This window comes from Musca autumnalis, unplaced genomic scaffold, assembly GCF_047663935.1.
Source record: "Musca autumnalis isolate F117 unplaced genomic scaffold, ASM4766393v1 scaffold_3, whole genome shotgun sequence".
NCBI lineage: Eukaryota > Metazoa > Arthropoda > Insecta > Diptera > Muscidae > Musca > Musca autumnalis.
Window position 1 is genome coordinate 88,358,577 of NW_027411866.1, and position 24,235 is coordinate 88,382,811.

The window sequence follows — 24,235 nt, forward strand, 5'->3', positions numbered from 1 at the left end:
CAAAATTTCAGCGTCCTATCTCCATTTTTGTGGATGCTAGAGTGATTACCACAGACGGACGGACGGACGGACGTGCTCAGATCGACGTAGAATTTTACCCTGATCAAGAATATATATACTTTATAGGGTCGCAAATGAGTATTTCAATGCGTTACAAACGGAAAAACTAACTTAATATACCCTCCATACTATGGTGGAGGGTATAAAAAATGGGATGTATTGCCGACTATTGTGATACCTCCGTTATGTGGACACCTACGCCAACCTACTGTGCATCACTCTAAAGATGGGATTTTCTACTTTCATAGTCAGACTTTGTTTTTGGAAGATCCCCAACCGAAGCTGTGATATTCGTCATTATTAGTAAAATCGCAAAAATAAAAAGTTGGGTTCTATTAGCGGCTATTGCGATATATTCGTTGTTTCATCACCTACGAGAACCTACTTTACATCATTAGAAAGGCGATATTTTCTACTTTCATGGCCAGGATCTGCTTTTGATATACCCCATACTGAAGCTGAGATATTCGCTTAGGAAAAAAAACGTTGTCTTTTTCTCCAAATAAGTTTTTTGCCTATTACGACCCTAAATATTATCCGACCATCACCAAAATCAATAGGCATCTTTATCTGTGTGACCCCCATTAACCCTCAAAATTTCGTGACGATCCGATCAAAATTGCGACCTGTAGCGTGATTTCCAAAAAAGTGGAAAAATGGGATGTATTACCGACTATTGCGATATCTCCGTTATTTCGTCACCTGCGCCGACCTAGTTTACATCATTGTAAAGACGGGATCTTCTACTTTCATAGCCAGGCTTTGCTTTTGGAAAGTCCTTAACCAAAGCTGTGATATTTGTCATTATAATTAAAATAGCAAAAATGAAAATTTGGGTTTTATGTGCGACTATTGTGATATCTTCGTTGTTTGATCACCTACAAGAACCTACTTTACATCATTAGAAAGGTGATATTTTCTACTTTTATTGTCAGGTTTTGCTTTTGGTATACCCTGTATAGAAGCTTAGATATTCGCTTTGGAAAAAAACGTTGTCTTTTTAACCACATAAGTTTTTTGCCCATTCCGAGCCCTAAATATTATCCGATCATCACCAAAATCAATAGGCTTCTTCCCCTCCAGGAGGCCCATCAACATCCAAAATTTCGTGACGATCCGATCAAAATTGCGACCTGTAGCGTGATTACAAGGTTTAGATGGACAGACGGACAGACGGACAGACGGACGGACGGACGGACTGACGGACGGACACACACAGCCAGATCGACTCAGCTCGTCGAGACATTCATTTTGGTATATATAAGTATGGGTCTACGACCATTATTTCGATGCGTTACAAACTTTTTGGGCAAAACCAACTTATAATACCCTCCCCACATAGTGGTGTAGGGTATAAAAATTTACTGAGGGGGTGCTTTAGTTTTGGCCGATACTGTACGTGTTTACAGTGACTTGAAAAAATCAATTTGCCAAAAAAATGGAATTTACTTGATAGTGATATTTCCATAACTTTCGAAAGATAATACAATCATCTTTCCGGTGAATCAAAAACGATCAAATTAGATATAGTATTTGCAGAGGAATTCAAAGTCAACGTTAAAATTTTGAGTTTTTTTTCATATTTTGTATCCAAATACCAGTGTTTTCGTGTTTTCTGTATGTTCCAATCTATTAAATAAAAATAGGTAAAAAAACTTTTGAAGTTAAACGGTTTTATGTTAAACATACATTGGAATGTTTAAGATAAATGTACTAAAAACCAAAAAATAATAAAATAGATACAGTCGTGGGAATTATAAACATATGCATAGACTAGACTAAAATAAAACCGTGGGGCACGTCAATTGTCTACAATCGTTGATTAAAATGTTTGTTTTGTAATGTTACATTATAATTAGGCAGTTGTTCAACCGACAACGATGGACGTGTGATAAGTAGGGCTAGAATGTGGAAACAAGCTAGCAAGCTCGATTATAAGCGAGTTTTAGGGTTTCATAGTGGTGAGCGAGTAGTACTTTGTCGATTAAAGACAAACTACGAGCAGTGAAACGCTTCCTCGCCAGGCAGCAGTGTGAATGTCCAACGATAAACTAGTTCAAACCTCTCTTTTATTTACATGGAGTGTATAACTATTGGAATTTCCATGAGCAAGAAATAGTAAGTAATTTCCTCACCGTCTGCGGGCCAACTGTATTAATCAACGATTGTAGACAATTGACGTGCCCCACGGTTTTATTTTAGTCTAGTCTATGCATATGTTTATAATTACCACGACTGTATCTATTTTATTATTTTTTGGTTTTTAGTACATTTATCTTAAACATTGCAATGTATGTTTAACATAAAACCGTTTAACTTAAAAAGTTTTTTACCTATTTTTATTTTCTAGTTTTTATTTCGCATTCTGTTTAATTCGTTTAGTGCTTCATTATTGCAAGGTTTCTTGCCCGTTAGTTTATTGCAGTCCAACTCCTCTATACGTAGTCCCTGCAAAGATCTTACTCTACTAAGAGCCACGTAGGCTTGACCTTCTTCAAACAGTTTCGCACCTAAGTATACGACTGCGTGATCCACAGTGCTGCCCTGCATTTTATGTATAGTAGAAGCCCATGATAGTATTAAAGGCAACATTCTTCTTTCAGCCGTCCCGTAATTGTACTTAGCTGGAAACTGTATGGCTTTCGGGTGTATAAGATGTACTGTATAGTGCACTGTATTCTTTTTGTCAAGCCCTTTTATTTGATACCCATATTGGTGGGATTGATAACAAATTGTTATCAGCCATTTGGTAGCGGCGGCCATCTTAGATTTCAATTTTGCATAGTAAATTGTATTCTACTTGTTGAGACCTTTCATTTGATACCCATTTTGAGGAGATTGATAAAACCTAAGTTATCCGCCATTTTGTAGAGGCCGCCATCTTAGATTTTAATTTTATATAGTACATTGTATTCTACTGGTTGAACAGTTTCATTTGACACCCATATTGATGGGATTGATAAAACCTACGTTATCCGCCATTTTGTAGCGGCCGCCATCTTGGATTTCAATTTTTTATAGTATATTGTATTCTGCTTGTTGAGCCCTTTCATTTGATACCCATATTGATGGGATTGATAAAACCTACGTTATCCGCCATTTTGTAGCGGCCGCCATCTTGGATTTAAATTTTTTATAGTATATTGTATTCTGCTTATTGAGCCCTTTCATTTGATACCCATATTGATGGGATTGATAAAACCTACGTTATCCGCCATTTTGTAGAGGCCGCCATCTTGGATTTCAATTTTTTATAGTATATTGTATTCTGCTTGTTGAGCCCTTTCATTTGATACCCATATTGATGGGATTGATAAAACCTACGTTATCCGCCATTTTGTAGAGGCCGCCATCTTGGATTTCAATTTTTTATAGTATATTGTATCCTGCTTGTTGAGCCCTTTTATTTGATACCCATATCGATGGGATTGATAAAACCTACGTTATCCGCCATTTTGTAGCGGCCGCCATCTTGGATTTCAATTTTATATAGTATATTGTATTCTGCTTGTTGAGCCCTTTCATTTGATACCCATATTGATGGGATTGATAAAACCTACGTTATCCGCCATTTTGTAGCGGCCGCCATCTTGGATTTCAATTTTTTACAGTATATTGTATTCTGCTTGTTGAGCCCTTTCATTTGATACTCATATTGATGGGATTGATAAAACCTACGTTATCCGCCATTTTGTAGCGGCCGCCATCTTGAATTTATAATGATAATGAATAAATATAATTGTATTGTCACCAAAATCCAAAGTGTATACAAAATTTCAGATTAATCGGTTGACAGGAAGAGGGTGAAATTTGAATTACTAAATTTGACCCAAGAATAAATAACACTGTGCAACAAGGTTTCTGTGCGGTGGAAAACTCCTTTTGGAGATGAAAGCCCTTAGTGAGTATATTAAAAACCCAAAAGGAAATTTTCCCCATAGGTCAAGTTTCTGAGATATCGCGCGATGAATTTTTTGAATTTTCGCCTATGATGCTTGAGAAAATAGCTCTATATCTCTGTTTGCCGTTATTGTAGCTTCGTTTTGAGATTACATGTCCTCAGTTAAATCGAATGGCGAATCTTTTTGTAGAACATTTCATTTTTCTAACTCAATTCCTTTCATGTCCTTTTCGTCCTTTCTTTCTTGAACCGTAGTAAAAGTACCACAAGATGAGATTTTACAGCATCCAAATATTCCACAAAAATGTTGCTCAGAGAATTTTAGGTGCGGTTCTCATTGACAAGTAATCGATATTGTCACGTTTTCATTGTCTTTTTTGACATTTACCCGGTTTCTGTACAGAAAAAACCTATGTTTTGTTTTTCTGTATATTCGTTATTTGTTATGTATTGGTCGGTAGACATACCCATTGGTTATCGCTTATATTGACATCTGGAATGTATCTGAAATCCTTACCATATATAGCTCCCGATATGCTGAACACGATAGTGAAAAATTTTCTTGGAAAATAGATCCGGTTATCTAATATTTTGAACCGGATATAGCGATAAAAAAAACCCCGGATTTTGTACCGATTTTAAGTAACCGATTAAGCATATATGTATACCATTAGAAAGCTAATAAAATTGGCAATCAGGGAAAATAAATTTTTTGACAGCATCTTACCTGAGTTCGGTGCTAAAACAAAAAAACCCGTATTCTTTAACCGTTTTTAATGAAAAATATCACTACGCGTAAATATGAAGATAAAAGCTTGGTGGGTGAAATATTCTTTTTGCCGATGAAAGTCGATGAAGTTAATATTATGAACCCGGAAGGACAGTTATGCCATAGGTCAAACTTCTGAGTTATGCCGTGAAGCTTACATTCTTGATGAACTTTAAGAGAACGACAATAAACCCGTAACATAAATTCCATTTCGCTATAACTCAGAAGTTTGACCTATGGCATAACTGTCCTTCCGGGTTCATAATATTAACTTCATCGACTTTCATCGGCAAAAAGAATATTTCACCCACCAAGCTTTTATCTTCATATTTACGCGTAGTGATATTTTTCATTAAAAACGGTTAAAGAATCCGGGTTTTTTTGTTTTAGCACCGAACTCAGGTAAGATGCTGTCAAAAAATTTATTTTCCCTGATTGCCAATTTTATTAGCTTTCTAATGGTATACATATATGCTTAATCGGTTACTTAAAATCGGTACAAAATCCGGGGTTTTTTTAATCGCTATATCCGGTTCAAAATATTAGATAACCGGATCTATTTTCCAAGAAAATTTTTCACTATCGTGTTCAGCATATCGGGAGCTATATATGGTAAGGATTTCAGATACATTCCAGATGTCAATATAAGCGATAACCAATGGGTATGTCTACCGACCAATACATAACAAATAACGAATATACAGAAAAACAAAACATAGGTTTTTTCTGTACAGAAACCGGGTAAATGTCAAAAAAGACAATGAAAACGTGACAATATCGATTACTTGTCAATGAGAACCGCACCTAAAATTCTCTGAGCAACATTTTTGTGGAATATTTGGATGCTGTAAAATCTCATCTTGTGGTACTTTTACTACGGTTCAAGAAAGAAAGGACGAAAAGGACATGAAAGGAATTGAGTTAGAAAAATGAAATGTTCTACAAAAAGATTCGCCATTCGATTTAACTGAGGACGTGTAATCTCAAAACGAAGCTACAATAACGGCAAACAGGGATATAGAGCTATTTTCTCAAGCATCATAGGCGAAAATTCAAAAAATTCATCGCGCGATATCTCAGAGACTTGACCTATGGGGAAAATTTCCTTTTGGGTTTTTAATATACTCACTAAGGGCTTTCATCTCCAAAAGGAATTTTCCACCGCACAGACCTTGAGTTCCAATTTGTGGCACAGTGTAATAAATAATAAATAAAACAAACGGGGTGAGCTTAATAAAACCATTTAAAAAAACTCTACATCAACTGTTCTAAAAATAGAATTTTTTTCAACTTCTAGTGGCCACAGAATAACTAGTTATTCTAGTGGTCATAAAATAGCTACAAACTGAGTGCGACATGCCCTTGTAAAAATAATGGGGAAGAAAGGGGGTTTGCGAGTAGTTACGGCTGCCAAAAATCCCTTACAAAGCCCATGATTTTGGGAGGACTTCTTTTGCTGGGATGGAGGGTATATTGCGTTTTTTCCCCGTTTGTAACGCATTAAAATAATCATTTGCGACCATATAAAGTATATATATCAGCGTAAAATTCTGAGTGATCTGTGCACGACGCACAGTGTTGCCGCTTCCATACAAATGTGGACAAAAATAGAAGGCGTTGACCTAGGTTGATGAATTTTTGCACAAGTACTATCTATAGCCCACTCATCAAATCCCCATCCAAAACTTTTAGTATTATAAACATATTTTTCAGAAAATGTTAGTTTAAATGTCGTCTAATTTTCATATGATTATCGCCTTAGATTACCTGGGAAATAGTTTTCATATTTAAAGAGCTATAACTTCATTATGGATGCACATATTGACAAAATTCTTTCAGATTCCTTGTATCGGATGTGTTTACTGTAAGAAAAAAAACATAAACATATGTAAAAGTTAACATCACATTTTTTGATTTTTGTCCACGCGGTAACACTGTGCGACGTCCGTCCGTCTGTGGTAATCACTCTAGCATCCACAAAAATGGAGATAGGTCGCTGAAATTTTGGGAAGATGCGTGTTTTGTTTGCAGACAGGTCTAGTTCGATGATGGGCTATATCGGTCTACGTTTTGGTATAGCCCCCATATAACCGCACTGCCCGATTTCAGGTATTTTGCCGTTCTTAGTCAAATTTTCTAACCGAATTAGCTATAATTTGACATTTAGGGTTCCTAGTGATCAACAAACTTATATTCCAAAAGATATGGGCATAGGTCCATGTTTTGGTATAGCCCCCATATAACGGTACCTCCCGATTTTCGGTATTTTGAGAATTTTAACTACAATTTTTAACCAAATTAGCTGTAATTTGACATTTGAGGTTCTCAGTGGCCATGAAACTTCTCCACCAAAAACCGTCAACATAGGTCCATGTTTTGGTACTGCCCCCATATAACGGTACCTACAGATTTTCGGTATTTTGGGGATTTTAAGTACAATCTTTGACCGAAGTACCTGTAATTTAACATTTAAAGTAACCAGTGGCCACAAAACATTTCCACCAAAAACCGTCAACATAGGTCCATGTTTTAGTATAGGCCCCATATAACCGTACCTCCCGATTTTCGGTATTTCGAGGATTTTAGCAACATTTTTTATACAATTTGCCGTTTGAGGTTCCTAGCGGTCATAACACCTTTCCACTGAAAATTGTCAATACAGGTCTATATTTTTGGTATAAGGCCCCATATAAAGGTACCTCCCGATATTAGGTGTTTTGGGGATTATATCCACATTTTTTGACCGAACTGCATGTAGCTTGCATTTGACAAACAATTGTCAACATAGATCCATGCTATTGTATAGGTCTATATACAGCACCTTCCGATTTTAGGTACTTTGACAATTTCAACTATATGTTTTCACCGAGTTATCTGCAATTTGACGCTTGAGTTTCCAAAAGATCACAAAACATCTTCCCCAAAAAATATCAACATTGGTCCATGTTGTGATATAGTCCCATATAAAGGTGCCGCCTGATTCATGATATTTTTAGATGCATTTTTATTACCCGATTTTAGGGTTTTGAGGAGTATAGCTACATTTGTTAACCGAACTATCTGCGATTCGACATTTGAGGTTCTCATTGGGTGGTGGAAACGTTTTCCGACCAAGATACCCCAAATGCCTAATTATCTAATCTACTCTAAACAATATGTTCAGCCAGTTGAAGGGTATTAGCTATGGGGCTATATCAAAGTGGTGGAAAAGTTTTAGAACTGCCGGGAACCTCAAAATTCAAATTAGGGATAGTTCCGTCAAATTCTTAAAATACCGAAATCGGGAGGTAACGTAATATGGGGGCTATACCAAAACATGGACCTATGCCGTTAACTTTGGGAATATAAGTTTGGAGGTCACTAGGAACTGTCAAATTATAGCTAATTCGGTTTGAAAATGTGACTAAAAACGTAAAACTACCTGAAATTATGTGGTACCGTTAAATGGGGGCTGTACCAAAACGTGGACCGATATACCCTATCATCGAACTTGACATTCCAGCAAACAAAAGACGCGTCTTCTTAAATTTTCAGAGTCTATCTCCATTTTTGTGAATGCTAGAGTGATTACCACAGACGGACTCCGAATTTTACCCTGATCAAGAATATACATATATGGTAAATTTCAAATTTCCTTTTCAATACCATAAAAAAAATTAAATTTTTTGTTGCTAGCACATCCGCGATTTTTGGTACTTCGGTTAAGAAAAAATTGTGGTTTCAAATATGTTCGCGTTCACAAAATTGGATGCTGCACCCAAAAGTTATGGGGGGTTTTGTTCCCTTATAAAGAAAAAATATTTAATAATTCCCTTTGGGTTTTAATGTTATATATATCCGCTGATGTTAAAATATTTCTAAATTTGTTTTTATTTTCGCGGAAAATCAACAAATAATGAAAAATCTTAGAGTAAATTTAATTTATTTTAACTCAGAGTCCATATAAATCTCAAAAAAAAAAAAAATAAATTTAAAATCTCTACAGAATCTAGACCATGCCCAGAAAAATATGTAACCAAAATTTTAAAGATTGGTTTTTTAACTTGCATATTGCAGCAACAACAAAAGACAAAAACTTATTGTTGGAATATTATTTCGAAAATATATTTTTTGGTTTAATACGAAAAATTGGAGAAATAGTTTCAGGAGTTATTCTACTATTTCGCTAAATTTCCATACAAAGCCTGAAGTATTTTTCTAAAACTTCTTCAAGGAAAATAGTTTGTCATCGTGAAAGTATATTTGCTTTCTGTGATAAGCAATAGAAATAAGAAGTAGAGAGTAATATTGAAATTACAATCGAAGAAAAAACATAGAAGTTAAAAACCGTATATTTCGCGAATTGGTTTAAATCAGTTGAGGTGCATGTGCTTTTCGGATACAGGGTGTCCATGTCTATCAATATGCATGGATTTTCCCATGTTCCATTCAGCGGCCAAAGTGTGCCATCAATTGCATCTTACTATTCAAAAAACCTTCAAGTGGGCAAAAATTACGCGATGTGCATATGATTATAAGGTGCATCCGATTTCAATGGCCGCCTATTAAAAATACGTCAATATAAATTATTTTAGACATATTCGTCAAGAACTGCGGATGTGCCACCACATTCTATTTTGGGATATTACTCCCGAATCTTTGTAATTTGTGACACACCTTTTTGGCAAATATTATAATCGCGTATAAAGAATTACATTTATGTAAAAATAATCAAAGAAAATCGCGGTTCAATTCGCGGAATTGTCAAAATATATTTTTGCAGATTTTCCTACTTTCAAGGTATCTACATATATCCGGCGTTTTAGTGGATGGATTCGAACGCAGAAGGGCTTATTAGATCCGGCACGTAAAAAAAAAAACTAAAATCACACGGCGTCCAGGGGTACCTGCACGACAGTTGTAAATTTTAAAGCCAACAAATATTTTTTTTTTCAGAAAATTTACGCACCAAATTTTCGCCTTTGGAGTCCTATTACTAGGAAGCTGTACGGATCCCACTCATGAGATATACATCGAACGACGTGGAATCGCGAGTTCTACAATCTTATAACTAGTTTGGATTTTTATTTAGTTGCACCCTCTAATTATAAGAAAAATTCGAAAAGCACTGAAATCAAAACTTCAAAATGTCAGCATCGATTTTAGGGGGATGCAGTGTATATATCGAAAAGCCATACACTAGTACCATGTTGGCCAAGAGGTATTCTTTAGTTCTTTCTTTGGGCACAGGTTTGAATTTTGCGTGGTTTGGCCAGAAATCAAGAAAGAACACAAAAAAACTTGTTTACTTCAACACATTTTTCCCATTTTTTTATATTACCACCAACGCAGATTCCACGAAAATTAATTGTTATGGTCCATATTATGAGATCTTGGCTAAAACACTTCAACTAACATAAATATATTCATATTTTTTAAAATAAATTAACAGTTCGCGACTTATTAAATGGTGAACCTCAACTTCAACGATTGTAAAACGTTTTTGAATATTACTGTTTAGAGTAGTTTATCATTATCATCCTAATTTAAGAATTTGAATTGTAATTTAAAAACAAAATGAATTTTTATTTATATTATCATTATCTGAATTTTATAATGACCTGTTATATCGATAAATACAACTATGAGTTAATTCCTTTCATTTCATAATAATATGGCAACAATTGTAATCTATGTTTTATCCGTGCTTTTGTTCGGCCTTTCTCTTGTGGTTGCCGATGGGCAGCATGACAAATGACTTTTTCTTCTGGATTTAACACTCAAGCCGACAACAGCACGGATCGCACTTTAAGATCTCAATAACTCACAATAAACAACAAAGAATATGTAAGTTTGAATTCCGAACATATCTTCTCTTGTCATTAAAAGTCGACAGAATTCCGTAAGTAATCCACTTCTCAGGACCTTAGTCCTAATCCTACTGCGTTTTCCCATCAGAACCTTAGTTCTACACTTCGAACATTTGCTCAACTAACTAGAACCTAAGTTCTACTTCGATACGTATTTTCTCGTCATATTATGAGAGCTTTCACAATAAACAATTACCATATACTTTATTTCAATGAGTTACAAACGGAAAAACAAACTGAATATATCCTCCATACTATGGTGGAGAGTATAAAAATAGCAATCATTCGAATCCCATTACCAAATAGGACTTAAAATTTTTGTAACCAAAGCAGCTTAATTAAAAAATCAAGAAAATCGAAGAGTACTATAATTGATAAAATATTAAATCCCATGTATTGCTACCAAGCCTACACAGCAAAATTTTTTATTTTTATTAGACAGCTGATAAAAAACCAAAAATATTTTTTTTTCGATTTGACCATTACTAAAGATGCTATGAGTATTTCTTTGCACATAGTTTTAAAGATTGAACCAATAACCAAAAAATAGCCAACATCTAAAAAAGCACTGAAAAAACAAAATAAAGGAAATCAATCGAAGGAAAACTACTTTTCTCCAACGTGCCCGATTTCACTCAGAATTCCCATATACATTAAAGGCAAAATTTCAAATAACAAGTAAAAAGTATCAGTCGGCTTTGCCAACAGAGAAACTTTCATCTGAATTGAAACTTTCATCTATTAACAATATCGAATCCAAATCCTTTTTGTAACCAAAACTCTTTTCCCCAATAAGGCAATTTCAGATTTTATGGCCATTTTTGGACGTATGAACTTGCCGAAAAATATATATTTGGATTAGAACTCAAAAGTATTGCGGATAAAATACCTGAAGGATGGATTTTTGGAGTCATTAATTTTCGATAGATATCAGGCCCATCAGTCATTTCAGTTGGTCGCCGTATAATTTAGGGCTTTTGGACCACTATGTCAGGGAGAATGGACATTCCCACGAAAAACATAATTACGCTGTAAACGGGACCACAAGAAGGAGCAAAGGATCTTTGAACAGAGAAGAATGATGTGGACTATTTTCGAAGTTAAACTAAATTTGGACAAAATATTAGGAGATCGGCTGCTCCATTCAAGATAATCACGCGTAACATTCTATTGAAATGTTTAGCACTTTTGAGGGGAAGCTATCGGAAGAAGTGGGCGGATACGGCTCTTCTTTAAACTTAAACTATGTTTTGAGAAATATTAAGAAGGAACCATTTTGGACCGGAGGTATGGACTTGCCCATAAAAAATATACCCTCGTAATGGGGGCAGCGAATACAAGTTCTTGCAAAAAGAATCAAAAAGAATCAAAAGAATCCTTTTCCGAAATTCTGTGTGGGAGGTACCCGAAGGAGTGGACCGATAGGTTCCGTATTGGAACTTCATCTTTGTAGCGTAGAAATTTCACGATGTGCAAGGTATCCTTTCAAAAGTAATCGTGCGCACAATTTTTCCGAACATATTCGAACTTTTGTGGGGGAGGTACCTGAATGAGTGGACCGATATGGCTCATCTTCGAACATAAACTAAAGTTGGACAAAATAATACAAAAGCCAAATTTTGGTTGATCCGTTAGAGAGTTATCGTACGCTCCAGCCAGCCAGGCAAATGGATCTCCAACAGTCTCTATCTCCTCTGCATCTTCACATAGCCTGCAGTAGACAATGCCACTGTCATCTCATTTCGAAGTTAGAGATCTTTCGGAAACAATTAAGGGATTTTGGTAAGGGCAAAGAAACCCGTAAGTAAATATATACAGAGTCCATTTCTTCGAAAAGCTTAGTATAGAGTACATAACATGCCTACTCCGTCACCAGGACATGTGACGATTTACCGCCCCTCTTTTCAACCTAACCTAATATTTGAATTGAATAATCGGGTTTTCCAAGCTTTGTACATCGTAATATTTCTTGCAAATTTACAAAAAGTTCCTAGACGATAAAAAGCTGTTCGAGCATCGCTCCGAAAGTTTTAGGTATGTTGCCCTTTGTAGCTCTTAAAAATCCTACGGTGATCAACCAAAACGGCTGGTGTACACATCGTAACATTTCTGTCAGTTATTTACATCAAATATTACGATGAACTATATAACACAACTGTTTAGGATAACCAACCTATATAATGTTTTAAAGCACACATCAAATAATGTCTCAAAACTCCCATCAAATTGGGAATAAATTAAATATTGAGGATTTTATTAGCGTAGAAGTGTTGGTTAGATATATTAGCGGTGTAATTAGGTCATATATAAAAACAAGTAAACCAAGAGTCATATTCATGTACTATTATAATAACCCTTTACTTTATCACTCTCGTTCCCATCATATTTAGTTTATTATCATCTCTATCTGGACATTTAATTAAACTCTTTATTATTTGTTTTGAATTATCTTACTCTCTCCCGGTATCTCTATTTCTCTCTCTCTCTCGCTCTTGATTAATATCATGCTCCCCAATTATAATTATCTCATACTCCCCAATTTACTCCCACTCTCACCCACTCTGGCTCCCACATTAATATTAATTGTTATTGTTATCATTAGTTGTTATCCTCTTGAAGAGATTTATTCTAGTTCTATGTCTAACTCTTAATGCTAATAAATAAAGAAGTATTTTGTTTAAGAAAGGAAGTCATAATTTGGATCTCGTTTTGTTCACATCGATTTGATAATCTTCCGTATTATTTAATTAAAGTTGTAAAATTTGAATAAATAAATTCTTGTATTAAACTATTATTGTGAAAATAAGTGGTTTTATTTTAAAAGGAACTACAAATGTGTTATAGTCAAATATAATACAAAACTGGCGCAGTCGGTTAACGAACTATAAAAGGAAAATATTAAAGCTTTTCCTAAAAACATTGAAAGTGTAAAATTTCACAATAGAAAACCAATCCTTTTAAAATAAGTTTCCGAAATAAAATGATTTAAAATCAATCTATTGTTAACTACATACATTATAGAAAGCAAACAAACAGTGCGAATTTCAATAAAACGCCTAAATTGCCCTAAAAAACCTTAACAAGAAGTATTGAACTTTATGTGCTTAATAAACTACCTAAAATATTAAAAAAGACTGTGATTTACAATCATATAAATATATTTAACAACTTATCTCTTTAAAAATTACATTAAAAAATCTGTAAAACCTTAACATAAATTAAATTTAAAAAGTTACAACTAATGTGATCAAACGTAACTGTACGTGCATATAAAAACTTGAAAAATATTGAACATACAATTTACATACCCCACCCACCTGTCCCAGAGTGCAACTATCAACAAGTTGATTAAAAACAAAAACAACGACACCTCCAAATTAGTTGGATAACAACAAAAGTCGAACAAACTCCCATTTCTTTATTGCCAAGTTTCATGACTACGTGACCAAAAAGGGCATCAAGAAGAATTCCTACCCACCCCACAATTAACCATCAGCCCAGAATAATTACCAACAACAATCAACAGCATTGCAAATAATTTGCGATAGCAACTCAATATTCATCAATATCCAGCATCGTACCCACACCACTTTTGGAGCCAATAACAAGAAACATGGCAACGTATAATGTTTTTGATTTCCTGAAGGGCATTCCTGATTTCGATGGTAAAGCCGAAGATCTGCCTCTCTTTGTAACATCGGTTGAAGAGATCAGACAGTACGTTGAAGGTACATATTTAACATTATTTGACTTGAAAATTAGACACAAAATAATTAGTAAAGCTAATATTGCTCTAATAAATAACAATAGCCCAACAAACTGGGATGAAATAAAGAGTGTTTTGAAAGCAAATTTTTGTATTAACGACAGCATAGAGAGCATTGTTAACAAAATAAAAATTGCCGAAATGAGGGATAGTATTAGTGATATGTATGATTATTTAATGTCTTTGTTAACAAAATTGAATTTAAGAGCAACATCAGATAGCAATGAACAATGGTACACATGTACCAATAATGAAAAAATGGTATTACGTATTTTTATTAATAAACTACCCAGTGAGGCCAAATTGATTTTAAACGCCAGAAATCCAAATAACTTGTTAAAAGCCAGAGAAATATTAATCGAAACCGAATATTTTTATAAAAAACTTAATACTACAAAAACTCAATCTCATTTACAATCTTTTTCGTCTAAATATTATGAAAATTCTTTTAATAACAAACAACCTCATTATAAAGGGAATCAAAACAGATTTAGTCATCAACAGAATATAAATCAAAATCGATATAACAACAATAATAACAATTTTTTATCACAAAATACTGCAGTACAAAGATATGGAAATTCAAATCAAAGCAGAAATTTTAGATCTCACAATTTTAATAGCACTAAGAGTAACGTTTCTAATAATTTTCATAACGATAATATTCATCCAATCTCCAGCCCGAACAACAATTATCCCCAATATCCAAACTATAGCCAGAATATAAATTATCCCCAAAATCATAATTTTAGTCAGAATAGAAATTATCCCCAGTATCCAAATTCTAATCAAAATAGGAACTACTCCCAAAATAAAAATTTAAACTACATGCCTAGATATGTTACCAGCGAAAATAACGTAAATAATGATAGCTATGGAAATATAAATAATGATGATTGTCAAATTGCTATGGATATAGGAATTGTCGGACAATCAAATTTTCAGCCATCAGCCAGCGATCGCTACCCTATTTAATTATAGGGACTAGTACGATCCCTATAAAGCTTTTAGTAGATTCAGGTGCTGCGACAACAATAATAAGAAAAGGACTATATCATAAATCATTCCGTACAGAATTAGAAAAACCAATAGTCCTTAATACAATAAATTCCAAATCAGTGTCTACCACTAAGGTTACTATTCCATTTTTTAGGGAATTTAATATGCCAGGAGCAACGCTTGAATTATTAGAGTGTGACATATGTGGTGAATTTGACGGTATTTTAGGATGTAATGTATTAAGGCCATTACAAGCAAAAATCGATTTGGAAGGAAATAAGCTAATAACACATCAAACTGAATTGCCATTGTTATTTGACTTAGGAAATAATACACAACCTGATATTAGCGATATGTGTTTAAAGATAGTAGATATAAATTTTCATAAACCGGACATAAAACATTTGACAAATAGATTACAAATTGACCATTTAAATGAAGAGGAAATATCAAAATTATTACATATTATTAAAGAGTATAGTAAAGTATTTTACATTGAAGGCGAACAACTAACAGCAGTAGGTGAATATAAACATAGGATCCCCACTATAAATGAGATACCAGTTTATTCCAGAACTTATCGGTTTCCAGAAATACACAAGGATGAGGTAGAAAAGCAAATTAAAGAAATGTTAGATTCTGGAATTATTAAAAAGTCAAATAGTCCCTACAATGCTCCAATATGGGTAGTTCCCAAAAAACTTGATAATTCTGGAGAGCAAATATGGAGGGTCGTAGTTGATTATAGGAAAATTAACGACATTACAATTAGTGACAAATTTCCCATGCCTAATATGGAGGATTTATTTTCTAAATTGGGGAAATGTTTATATTTTTCGACACTGGACTTAGCCAAAGGTTTTCACCAAATACCCATTCATCCTGATGACATACATAAAACTGCATTCTCCACGCACACTGGTCATTACGAATTTAATCGAATGCCATTTGGTTTAAAAAATGCACCAGCATCATTCCAGAGAATGATGAACGAGGTCCTACATGATTATATCAATAACATTTGTGTAGTTTATCTTGACGATATCCTAGTATTTTCGACATCGCTAGAAGAACATATTGACTCTCTAAGGAAAATTTTTAAGCGGTTGTCAGAATTTAACCTAAAAGTTCAAATAGATAAATGTAATTTTTTTAAAAGAGATTCGGAATACTTGGGTCATATAATTACACCAGATGGTATAAAACCAAATCCATCCAAAATAGAAGCAATACAAAAGGTTCCAATTCCTAAAAATATAAAAAGTATACGTTCTTTCCTAGGATTAACAGGCTTTTATCGAAAATTTATTAAAGACTACGGAAGAATAGCCTTACCCCTTATCAAATGTTTGAAAAAAGATGCTAAAATTGACGTACGAGATCCCCATTATATAGAATCATTCAATAAATTAAAAGCACTTGTCTCCCAAAGCCCAGTTTTAGCGTATCCAGATTGGGATAAAACTTTCGTATTGACCACAGATGCAAGTAATGCTGCATTAGGGGCAGTGTTATCTCAAAATGGTCACCCTATCGCATATAGTTCAAGAACTTTGAACAAACATGAATGCAATTATAGCACAATTGAAAAAGAATTGCTAGCTATTGTATGGGCAACCACATATTTCAGGCCATATTTGTTTGGGAGAAAATTCAAAATTCAGACTGACCATAGACCTCTTATTTGGCTTAATTCACTTAAAGAACCAAACATGAAACTACAGCGGTGGAAAATAAAATTAAATGAATTTGACTTTGATATAGAGTTCATAAAGGGCAAAACCAATCAAGTTGCTGACTTCCTTAGTCGGTTAGAAATTAATAAATTTGAAGAACTGAACGAAGATGATGATGTACCGTCTGATTTAGCAACGATACATAGTGGTATTGAAGACCTAAATGATCACATACAACTGAGTGAATTGCCTCTAAATATTTTCAAAAATCAAATTGTTCTTGAACTGGGGTACAAAAATAAATATATCAAGAAAACAATTTATGACAATAAAACTAGGTATACAATAACAATAAAAGAATTCAATGAAGAAACAGTTTTATTAATGCTACGAGATATTTTACCAATAAAGGGTAGAATCGGATTATTTTGCGAACATTTTGAAATATATAAAAACGTACAAAAGATTTTAGTAACCTATTTTTCTAACACAGACAATATGACTGTTTTAAAATGTTCTTCATTCCTTCAAGATATTTATGAAAAAGATAATTTGTACGACATCATAGAAAGACACCACAAAGAAAAGAATCATCGAGGTATACAAGAAACTTATAATGATTTAAAAAATATAATTTATTTTCCTAATCTTAAAACTGAAATTCATAAATTCATAAATAACTGCATAATTTGTAACATGTGCAAATATGATAGGCACCCACTAAACCCAAAATTTTGTCTCACGGAGACCCCCATAACTTCTAACGAAATTGTTCATATTGATGTATGGTTCCTAAATAAAACATTAACATTTTTGACGTGTATAGATAAGTTGACCAAACATGTTACTATCCATCATTTAAGTGATAAAAATTCTTTGACAATTGTGGAAAAATTGAGAGAACGGTTTGCGTCCATGGGGAAACCTCGGAAAATTATAGCCGATAAGGAGTTTAACACCGCATATATAAAGAACTTTTTGAATACAGAAAATATAGAGTACCACTTCACGTCCGCAAATACTCACACCGGAAATTCTGATATCGAAAGATTCCACCTGACACTTAATGAACACATTAGTTTATTTAAATTAGACTCAAAAGATCGTGATATGGACGATAAAGTAATGACTTATAAAGCTGTTGAAATTTATAATGATTCTAAACACTCGTCTACCGGGGAAAAACCTAATAATTTACTTCACAATAAATGTGATAAATCCATATGGGCAAAACTTCATGAGAAAATCGTCAATTAAAAAATTAAAAGAACAAGAACGTTAAATGAAAATAGAAATGACTGTCAACAATTTTGTGATAGAGAATTAGTTAAAAATTTAGGATTTCAAAGCATTAAACAGAAACCAAAGTACATAATTAAAGACGTAAAAGAAAAAGGAGAATATAATTTTGTAGACGAAAAAGGTTGTAAGAGAGATAGGAATATAGTAAAGAGAAAATACAAATATCAAAATGAAATTAAAGATGTAAAGTTCGATAGAAAAATAACTGGTAGAAATTACTCCAAGAAACACTAATACATATTGTACATATATCAATTTTATTTCAAGTTAATTAAATATAAGTTGTAATAAAATCAATCTATTTAGCATTTAAGTCATAACATTTTAAGTATCAATTCAATTGTACACTCTATTCTTAGTATTTACATTCCAGGGGTAACGTAAAAACAAGGGGTGGGGGAGTCATATTCATGTACTATTATAATAACCCTTTACTTTATCACTCTCGTTCCCATCATATTTAGTTTATTATCATCTCTATCTGGACATTTAATTAAACTCTTTATTATTTGTTTTGAATTATCTTACTCTCTCCCGGTATCTCTATTTCTCTCTCTCTCGCTCTTGATTAATATCATGCTCCCCAATTATAATTATCTCATACTCCCCAATTTACTCCCACTCTCACCCACTCTGGCTCCCACATTAATATTAATTGTTATTGTTATCATTAGTTGTTATCCTCTTGAAGAGATTTATTCTAGTTCTATGTCTAACTCTTAATGCTAATAAATAAAGAAGTATTTTGTTTAAGAAAGGAAGTCATAATTTGGATCTCGTTTTGTTCACATCGATTTGATAATCTTCCGTATTATTTAATTATTGGTTTTATTTTAAAAGGAACTACAAATGTGTTATAGTCAAATATAATACAAAACTCAAGGCTATAGTCGGACGGGGCCGACCATGTAATACCCTACACCTGTAACCCTGGCTTAGCTGTCCACATATCAAAATTTCTTTATGGAAAAAATTAACTTACGAGTATTGTATGAAGTAAATTTGTTATGGAACCCACAGCTTATCTCCGAGTCCGAATGGCGTGTCCTAACACACCACTTGTAGAGTAGTTTTACATGACCGAAATACTCAGAAAATGTCGCAAACCTTACTGAAGGATATTTTGCTACCGTTGAAAATTTGATTATGCCTGCCTGGGGAATCTTTTTGAAAAAAGGTGGCAAAGCGACCCATTCTGCAATGTATGAACAATTGGACCATTAAAACGTTAGGGCACCATGTAATTTGCAATAATGCAACAACTGGGAATGGGAATATGTGGTTCTCTACACCAAACCCATTATATATTAAGCAGTAGGCCCGTTATCTAGCAGACACTTTATTGGAATTTTCATCCGGGGGAAGATCGGTAGCTCTATTTTCATATTTAGTCTACTTTACCGTTATATGCCCTCCTGGAAATAAAATATAGACCAAAAATAGTTTTTTTTTGTATTTTTCAAATAAAATTAATGGTCCATTTCACCCGCTAAATAATATCAGATCATCATTCAAAATTGTAAGCATTTTCCTCTACCTAAACTCTTACCTCGTGCAAAATTTCGTGATTATTGAGCTATAATTACGACCTCTAGCGTGTTTATGATTACACTACAAACAAATAACAGGGTATATCAGGCTGTAACGCTGTTATCTTATCATGTACACCAACACAATTGACATCAATAGAAAGGTCAAGCGTTCCTCTTCCAAGTATAGCTTACTTGCCCGGAATGTCTCTTCCAGGAATAAAGATATAAGCTGTATATTAAAATTTTTCACAATTTTCACACAAAAGTTTTGGTCCATTTAACCATCTAAATATTATCTGATCGCCATCTCAAATTGCAAGCTTCTTCTTTGTCATATACTCTTACCTTATTTAAAATTTCGAGGCGATCTGCCTATTATTGCGACCTACAAAGCACCTACAAAATCGGATAAAAATTATGTTTTTGGTCCATTCCACACATTGGGGGTCTCCGACGAATATTTCGCAGTCTTACATGAATTTTTACCAAAACAAACTTATAATACCCTTTCCACATAGTGGTGTAGGGTATAATGATGGCTTAAATCCTTAAGATCTATAACATTTGCACAATAGCATTTGTAATACACGACTTTTTATAATTAATTACGTGCGGCTGTTGTCCTTCCTTTTTTACTTGTAGTTTTCATTTTACAAAGTTGCAAACTTTCAGAAGTACGTTGGCATACTCTTCAATTTCTTTCAATTGCCTTCATAATCCAGTCAAAAAAGACATTGAAATATCAGAAATTCCCACAAAGTTGAATTTTCCTGGAGGGCAAGGTTTAGCCTATAAGTTTGTTTTGGGAAAAATTCATGTAACACCGCGAGAATCAAAATATTTTCATATCTCGACGAGATAAAGCGATTTTGAGATGTGTGTCCGTCCATCCGTCCATCCGTCCATTATAAATTGTAATCAAACTCCAGGCCCCAATTACGCGCCCTTTATTAATACGTACACAGAACGTATTTCAACAATGGTCCAATCGACGTAAAAACCTTACTAGTTCATTGTTGTGGCTAAAAACAATTTCTACAAAAATTTATGACGATCGGTTAACGATAACCCGTGCCCCCCTGGTCGCTCTTTATTTTTCATATTTTTTGTATGGGTGCAAAAGGCGAATTTTAAGAAAATTGATCTAGAGGCCACAATTATTTTCCAATCGATGAAAAAATTTACCAGTTCATTATTGTGGCTAAAAAACGAATCCAACAAAAATGTATGAAAATCTATTCTCTTTAAACATACATTTGATGTCAATTAAGTTTCATGTTAAATAGTGAAAAAATACCTGGTGTACGAATTAATGGTGGTTAGGGCTCGTATGGACCGATCGTCTCGAAATGCTTCATGGAGGTCGGGTTCAGACCAGAATAGACACCTATTGTTATTGGTGATGATCGTGAAATATTTAGCGGAACAAATACATATCCGATTTCGTACCTGCTCTGTAGGTCGCAATAATAGTCCGATCGCCTCGAAATAAATAAGGTAAGAGTATATGACATAGATGAGGCTTGTAATTTGAGATAGTGATCAGACCACAACTAACTTCAGAAGTTAAGCCATTGGGGGAATACTCCAGCTTAAGCAATCAAATCAGATTGAATCTTCAACAATAAACAAAACAAAAGGCAGCGAATGACACGCGCAAGGTAGTTTGTAATAAATTCCAACAACAATCACTCACAGGCAACTGTGATGATGTTTTTCAACTTACAGAACTCGATGAGTTCTTAGTTGATACGTGCTGATAGTTCTTTGCAAATATTTTTGCTCTGATGTTTTTTTGGAAAAGCCGAAAAGTGAGTGTGAATCTCATTTATTTGAGAAAACTAGACACTTAAAGACTTCGGGTTTTCGCTAAAAAAGCCAATATTTCAAAAAGCTGAAAAAGCCAATTGATAATTCCTTCGCCGGATGAAATCAACACTGTCAGTTCGTTTTGAAAAACATTACTCTCTGTAATATGGTAATAAATGAAGTTAAGCCATTCGGGGAATACTCCAGCTTAAGCAATCAAAAAAATATATACATAAATTTAAAAATTGGACCATATTTTAATTCCTGGAGGGAATGTATCAGCAAAGTAGCCTACATATGGAAAAATAACTACTGAATAACAAACTTTCAACGGTGGCAAAATACACCTCAGTAATGTTGGCGACATTTTCTACGTATTTCAGCCATATAAAACTTCTCTAAAAGTGGGGTCTAACGACACGCCGTTCGGACTCGGCGATAAACTGTAGGTCCCAAGCCTTATATGATAAGGTGGCAGAATCGACAAAGTTATTTCTTACAATAACCTTATTTGTTCCATAAAGGAATTTTGATTTGCTGAAAGCTAATTCCCAGAGTAGTGGGGTAGGGTATCACATGGTCGGCCCCGTCCGACTATAACCTTTGCTTACTTGTTTTGTTTTTTTTATCATACGGGACAAGGAAGACTTCTCTCATATCAATGAGTGCCCCCGATTCATATTAGCTCAATGATATGCGACCTACTGTTTATCGCCGAATCCGAACGGCGTGTCTTAAGACACCACTTGTAGAGAAGTTTTACATGGTTGTAATACTCAGGAAATGTCGCCAACATTACTAAGGGGTATTTTACCACCGTCGGAAAATTTGATGTTGACTGACCGGGGAATCGAACCCACGACCTTCAGCGTGAAAGGCGAGTGTGCATACCATTGCACCCGAAAACAACAACTTTATTCAGAATTACATTAAAAAGAAAGTTGAAGATTATTTTGCACGAAATCATAAAGACCGATTTCGTGCAAAATTTTATAATCTACAACTTTCTCTTTAATATAGTTCTGAATAATCCCAATGAAAACTCTCCGATTTTTTGAAGTTTTGCCAAAAGGTAGGGCTTGTTGCGCTTATTACTGTATAATTTTTATGGGCGGCGGATACGGTTCGCCAATTATTAGACCCGAAATGCCAGATTTAAAACTGGGTAAGACCCGCATCTACTGAACTATTACTGCAAATTGGGTATCATTTGTTATTTTAACCTGTCCGCCTCATGATGTTCTTACACGGCTTACATTTTCACATGTGTAATACGTATGACACTTATATCACGATGTCTCAAGAATGGTGACACCTATTGAAAAGTCATTATCATCACTCTTGTAGACAATTTTTAAGCCTACAATTTTTACTTTAGTAGATTTTTGATACGTTTTACCGTTTTGGAGAAAAATCAAAAGAACTGAAAAACGCCTCCAAAAAATTACCTTTGACCCCGAAAAAGTCGGAGACTATTCGTTGGGGTCGTTCCCGTTGCGCTTTTGATTACACATATGGGTTAAATGGGCCATTTGCGCATAAAATTACTCTAACATGGAATAAATTTACGAGTACTAAACACGCTCCGATTTTGTTAGATTTTTTTTTTCAAATGATTGGTATTATTTCGCTCTTCAAGGGAACATATATTTTTTTGGGGGACAAACCCGGTTACTCCGATTATTTTAGCCGTTTTCCCCGACTATGTGTGTATTGTGTGTGTGTAAGAGCACATAAATGATGTGTTGTTTAGAACCGCTATATGTCAAAAATGGTTACTTCTAGGAAAAATATAAAGTCCAAACTTGTAGATAATTTTTCTTTCTACAATATTTGCTCTAGTCAGTTTTTGATTAGACCCACCGTTTTCAAGAAAAATCCGAAAACCCAAAAATCCCTAAATTTTGACCATTGACCCCGAATATCTTTTTTTGCACACGTGGGATCAATAGGGACTCAAGGACATTGCTTCTTATGGCAAACCCTAGCTCTTCACCAAAATTCAGCTTTTTGGGATTTTTTTCTATTTTAATGTCTATTTTGATTGGACTATCAAATAACATGACTTAATGGGTAAAAAGATAACACCATCTGTCTACCCATTAAGTCATGTCATCTGAAGGTAACGTGAGCGTCTTCCTGTTATTCATCGTCTTTTTTTCTTTCTTTATTAATAGACATCGGATTTTGCATATTTGCATATTTTTTAATATTAAAGATACGAAGATTCTGATTGGACCAAAATTCGTTTCAAAGAAATCTAAATTCAATGGCAGGGTCATATTTCGTATTTATTTTGCATATTTGCATATTTTGCATATGCACAAAATATGCAAAATATGCAAAAAATATGCAAAAAATATGCAAAATATGCAAAAAATATGCAAAATATGCAAACAGATTTTGGCCGAAAATCGTCATAAAAGTCGTTAAATTGTCATTTAAAGTTGGAAAAACCATCAAAAAATACATAACAGTGTTCTAAACTAAGCCTGTTGACAGTATAACGTCGATTTTTTCAGCAGGTTATTATGTTATTGAGACCATTTACGACAGTGCATATTTCGTATTT